This window comes from Neolamprologus multifasciatus, chromosome 16, assembly GCF_963576455.1.
Source record: "Neolamprologus multifasciatus chromosome 16, fNeoMul1.2, whole genome shotgun sequence".
In the NCBI taxonomy this organism is placed as follows: domain Eukaryota; kingdom Metazoa; phylum Chordata; class Actinopteri; order Cichliformes; family Cichlidae; genus Neolamprologus; species Neolamprologus multifasciatus.
This window is the reverse complement of record NC_140454.1, coordinates 20,756,107-20,761,246: the sequence shown is the minus strand read 5'-3', so window position 1 is coordinate 20,761,246 and position 5,140 is coordinate 20,756,107. Positions and strand designations below refer to the sequence as shown.

General features: G+C 39.3%; 1 protein-coding gene across 6 annotated transcripts in view; it reads left to right on the top strand.

Annotated features, from left to right (window-relative positions):
* Positions 1-91: 91 nt before the first annotated feature.
* The window catches only part of LOC146500762 (plakophilin-4-like), a 91,512-nt gene continuing 86,463 nt past the window's right edge, over positions 92-5,140 (top strand). For 3 of the 6 annotated variants that reach the window (XM_085136291.1, XM_085136293.1, XM_085136290.1), the window contains exon 1: positions 93-253. The gene's annotated coding sequence lies outside the window, so the exon portion shown is untranslated. Of the gene's footprint in view, positions 254-5,140 lie in introns of all 6 variants that reach the window. The other 3 variants (XM_085136299.1, XM_085136292.1, XM_085136294.1) reach the window with 2 other exon arrangements.

Genomic DNA, 5,140 nt, shown 5'->3' with positions numbered 1-5,140 from the left:
ATTCGCTTTGCAACCAATCAGGAGTGCACATCGGTTTCCCACATTCCCGCTGACGTCATGCACGCTCGCATTGCCTGGGACTGCTGTTGGAGGCGAGGAGCAGCCGAGGGGTCGTCTTCTTCACTCGAGTGTGGACGCGAGTTTCATTCTTCCACATGCATGGGACTAAAAGGCAGGACTTTACAGATGAAGTTACACGTTCCAATGTAGATCCAAGCCGCAGCTCAGCCAGCGCAACTACAATCCTCCCAAGGTATGGAAATGTTTCTCTTTTCTTTTCTTTGCAAACTGCTAAATAATTGGAGCGAAAATGCAGGGAGAAATGAAAGCATCTGTGCGCAGAGCATGCAGGAGGGTATGGGCTGCTTTCTTGAAGTCGGAAAGTGAAAAGAGAGTGGTTGCTTTTTTTCAATCTGTGCATGTGGCATAAGAAAAGCTTCTTTTAGCTTCCTCTCAGCGGGGAAGAATCTAATACTACCCTAATCTGTTTCTTGTGACCAAATCATCGCAAACAACGCACACCTTTGAGGGACCTTCACGCGCTGTTTTTGATGCCATGCCTAACCGTTGGGGTGAAAACTTGGTCGGCTAATGTAAATGCACGGAAACTGCTCCGGGGTTAGTTTTCCTCTTGTAGAAAAACGCACTTTAGTGTGGCAATGCCCTTGAAAACGTGTTGCTAAGTAGTGCAGGAAAAGGCAGGTGAGCTTAGAGTGTGGGAATCTTTGGAATGCGAGGTCGCCCAGGGGCGGAGATCCAAACTCTGCTCCTATTAGATTGGCTTACCTTTTACCCTCAGGTTGAACTAGCTACGTTCAAACTACGCCATATTTAATGACTTCTATTTTGCATTTTAACGAGGGTCGTTTCTTTTTTTTAACGGTAACCGTGATTCTACGTTGTCATCGTTTTGCACTGTGCAAGAACAACCTATCTTTGTGGCAGGGGTAGTCTGAAACAGTAATTCAGACCGGGGATTTGATTCATTTCCAGGCCACCTTGTTCATGCGAACCTCACCAAACTGCTGTCTTTGAAGGCTTTTTACTGGTTACAAACTGAGTGCTTGCTCTTTAGGGTATCATATGGACAGTGGTAGAAGGAATACTCAGGTACTGTTACAAATGTGCCTCTACTGCAAAGTGTATCTTTAGGTGTTACAAAAACACTTTAAAGTGTTCTTATCAAAAACAACTCTTTGTATTAGTTTTTAACGGCTTATATTTGTCTTCTTTATCAGTAGCATTAATTCATAGGGGAAAACCACCATATTCACAACAGTCTCATAAAATCACAATGTCAGTCAAACAAATGACTTGGGATATAATTTATAATTAAGATAACAAAATAAAAAATAAAAAATTGGCAGCCATCAAATATATAAGCTCTAGGTTTCTATTTCCAAAGAAATCACATCTTGAAGTGATTACTTTGTTATTAAAAAGGAAATCTGTAGCCAATACTATACAAGCATAACAGACACAAGCATCAAGTATAAACACTTAAGAAGTGCATGAGAATATATGTGTTTGCTTGTCTGTCTGTCTGTCTTTGTACACAAAATGAAATAAGGAGAGGGAAACCAGTGAGTGCAGACCCAGAGAGGTGGGGGTGAAACCGTGTAGGTGTACATGTAAGCAGACAAAGGGTTTTAGAGTTGAAGGCGGGAAACTCTGGATTCCGAGGATCTTTAAAATGAAACTTTGTGCCAACTTTGCCAAGGTCGAAATACTCAAGCTGGGATGTGCCGCACATTATTAGTAAAAAGAGAAATGAGTGATTCTAATGTGAAACAGCAATAAGTGGCTGCACAAATGATGAGGATTTTAGAGTCTGTGAAGCAGATGAATAGTAAAGTGAAAAAAAAGAGAAACACATTTTTATATATATATATATATATATATATATATATATATATATATACTATTTTTAATTGTTCTTAACTGTCATAGCTTGCTTTTGAAAGTACCTGCGTCCACACAGTCCAAAACATGGACATTAGGTTAATGGGAGTTTCTAAATTGTCTGTCTCTCTGTGTTAGCCCTGTGATGGACTGGTAACCTGTACGTGGTCTACCCCACTTCTCAACCTATGACAGCTGACATCGGCTCCAGCTCTCCCCCCAACTCTGAATTGCACAAGTGGTTAAAATGGATGGACAAGTACCCCCACAGATGACTTGTGGGAGTAGTTGCAATAGTTGCTATGTGGACTTAAAACTTACCAGAGCAGTTTTCTCACATGGCAGGCAGCCTGAACGTTTTGCCTGGGGACATCAATTCAGAAGCAAAATGTAGGGTTAGCTAAATGTTGACATGATTATCTTTACTAATAGCCAGTCACTCACAAGTCAAGCTAAATGCACTAAAATTGGCAGTTACCTTAGATAATGCCTTTTGTTCATCTAAACTGTTAGATTCCTTACCACAGTAATCGACTTTTCCCTCACTTTGATATCAGCTGCACCACGAACCATCTTAGATTTTAATAGCAGAATTTGATTTGTGCCGGAGCCATGAATGAATGTAATTTGATGGTGGACACCTGCACTATTGCGCCAGAAACCTCACCACAAGCAAACCAAAGCAACAACTTCACAATGCAATTCTGCAGCAAGGTCACAAACTGTTCATTCACTGTGAGTGGACCATTAAATATTGTAACAACAAATACCCGTATGTTGTGTCCGTTGTGGTGTGTGTGTTGACAAGTGAGTATGATATTGGCCTCTTGTGTGAATACGTTACTTATTTCACAGCATTTAGCTTCTTCCAGGGCAATGACCTTTTTCTTTTTAATTGTCTTCTTCTTTGCTGACTGTTCGTTTTGCTGGGCAACTTTAATGTTATTTTTATTAGTGCAGAAGTAGGAACCACCCTAGCAAAAAATTAGGTTGGCTGTGTAAAAGTATAGAAAAAATAGAATGCAAATATTTATTATTACCTAAATCTTCACTTTCTTTGAATGAAAATACCCCAGCAACAACATATCAAAGGTTGATACAAAGACATTTTACATAGTAACCCAACTTTTTTGGTAAACAAGTCTTTATGTTACTTTATTAATTATGTCCTTAAAATTAAGCTTTGTCACCATCTATTTTATCCAGTAAGATAAAGTTATCTCACTTAAGTTATTATGGTGCAAAATGAAACTGTCAAGCATAAACAATACTGTCACTTTATCTGCCATAAATGTTGCCATCTGTGATTGAATGGAGCCTAGTTCTCAAATAAATACACTCTGTTTCTTATACAACAATTAAATATGATAAATCACCAAAGCAGAGTGTGTCCAGTTTTGGATTTACAGTTGAGCTAAGTTTGCTCAGCTAACATTAACATTAGTGGTGTGTGAAATGAGTGCTCTTGTTCATGGTATTCCCAGAGTACTATAATTTATTTTGTAAAATACTGATATTTGGTGTTCTTGTATTGATAAAATATCACATATCTTTGCCGATTCCTTGTCCATTGTCATTGGGTTCTTACTGACTCTTCTTTAAAAGTCACCATGTTGTGTGTATCTTGCCTTTAGCACTATGACAGCTGGGATAGGCTCCAGCCTCCCTATGACCCTGAATTGGATAAGCAGTTAAGGGGGAAAAGGGCACCTACAACCATGTGCATTTCATTCACATTTGTGTTGAAATTCCCAAGAGTAAAGATTATCTCAAGCAACATAAAGGCCTTTGCTCAGTCCTTGGCATAGTTAATAACTTGAACTAAATGCCCCTAAAATCCAAGTTCGGTGAAAATCATTCCAAGGGGAATAGTTTTTTTTGTTTTGTTTTTTGTTGTTGTTATTGTAGTTCCCTTGTGTCTGTTTAAGTCTTGGTAAAACCAACGCAGGGAAAGCTAAAAGACTGCAGAAGCAGTTTCATTTTGTTATAATGGATATCCACTAAAGGTCAAGTCTCATACAAAGATGCTAGGAGCCATGCTTCAAGTGTCTTGTTTTTTGTCACACTGCTTAGAAAGGTTATCTGCATGCATCACCAATGTGACAATAGTGCAAGTTTATTTCAACAGTAGAAATGCATATGGCGACTAATAACACACACATTCACTCTCAAAGACAAACGCACACACACATAAAGGAGGGTTCTCTAGGTTACTCCCCTCGTGGTTCACATTACTGCACTAGTCACACACTGCCACACAGCTGACAACCATTGAAGGAGGTTTACTGTAGATTTGAAACAACAGTACGATTTTGGTTTGTAGAGTCAGTCTCCTTCTGTTTGTTTATTTGTTGCAGTTTTTTTTCTTTGCTCTAAGCAGTGACACTGCTTCAGGCATACGGAGAGAGGTTTTAGCCGGTCCAACCTACAGCCAGTTAGGCGTCATTTTCATTTATCATGCTTCCCACTGTTTATCACTATTTGCAGTGCGGATTTATAATGCATTTTCATAACTATCTGTTCCGTGGTTGTTTTTCATTAGGAAAAACCAGACTCTGAAGTAGACGAAGCACAGCCAGGCTCGCAAAGGATCGTTTGTGTGTTGGTGTCATTGTTTGAGCCAGTCTTCATGGTGACTTTTTTTAATGGATCCTGACAACAGCTGAATAGTTTAGTGCCCTTTGGCGAGCCTCTACTCCTTGTATTTTTTTCACCCCTTAATTCTGGCCCAACATCAAGGCGTAATCCTTAACCCCTATGTTGCATGTCAGATTTGCTTTTTTTCTACTACGATCAAAAAGCAGCCCCACACACACTTGCGCGCACACACACACACACACACACACACACACACACACACACAATCACACTCCATTTTAAGACGGAGAAAATGTTTCCATTCGTTGACTTGTAGCCCATGTGCCTGGAACCAAAATGGTTATTTTTCCTTATGTCTGCATGCCTGTATTCAAATAAAGTGCTGAAGTATGAACGTCTTCACATAGCCAGTCAAGAGAAGGTCAGCATCCGTTATGTATAATTCAGTCAAGCACTCTTGAGGAAAGGTTTTTACTGAATAGCGGTGTGCATTTTTTGTTGTATTTACTCCCTTACTAACATTTAGTATAATATTGGTGTATTCATAACATTTGATGATTTTTAGTTGACAAAGTCAAAGTTATGATTGACTGTTAGTGTTTACGTTATGTTTAAAACACCTTCACTAGATGTAGAGTCT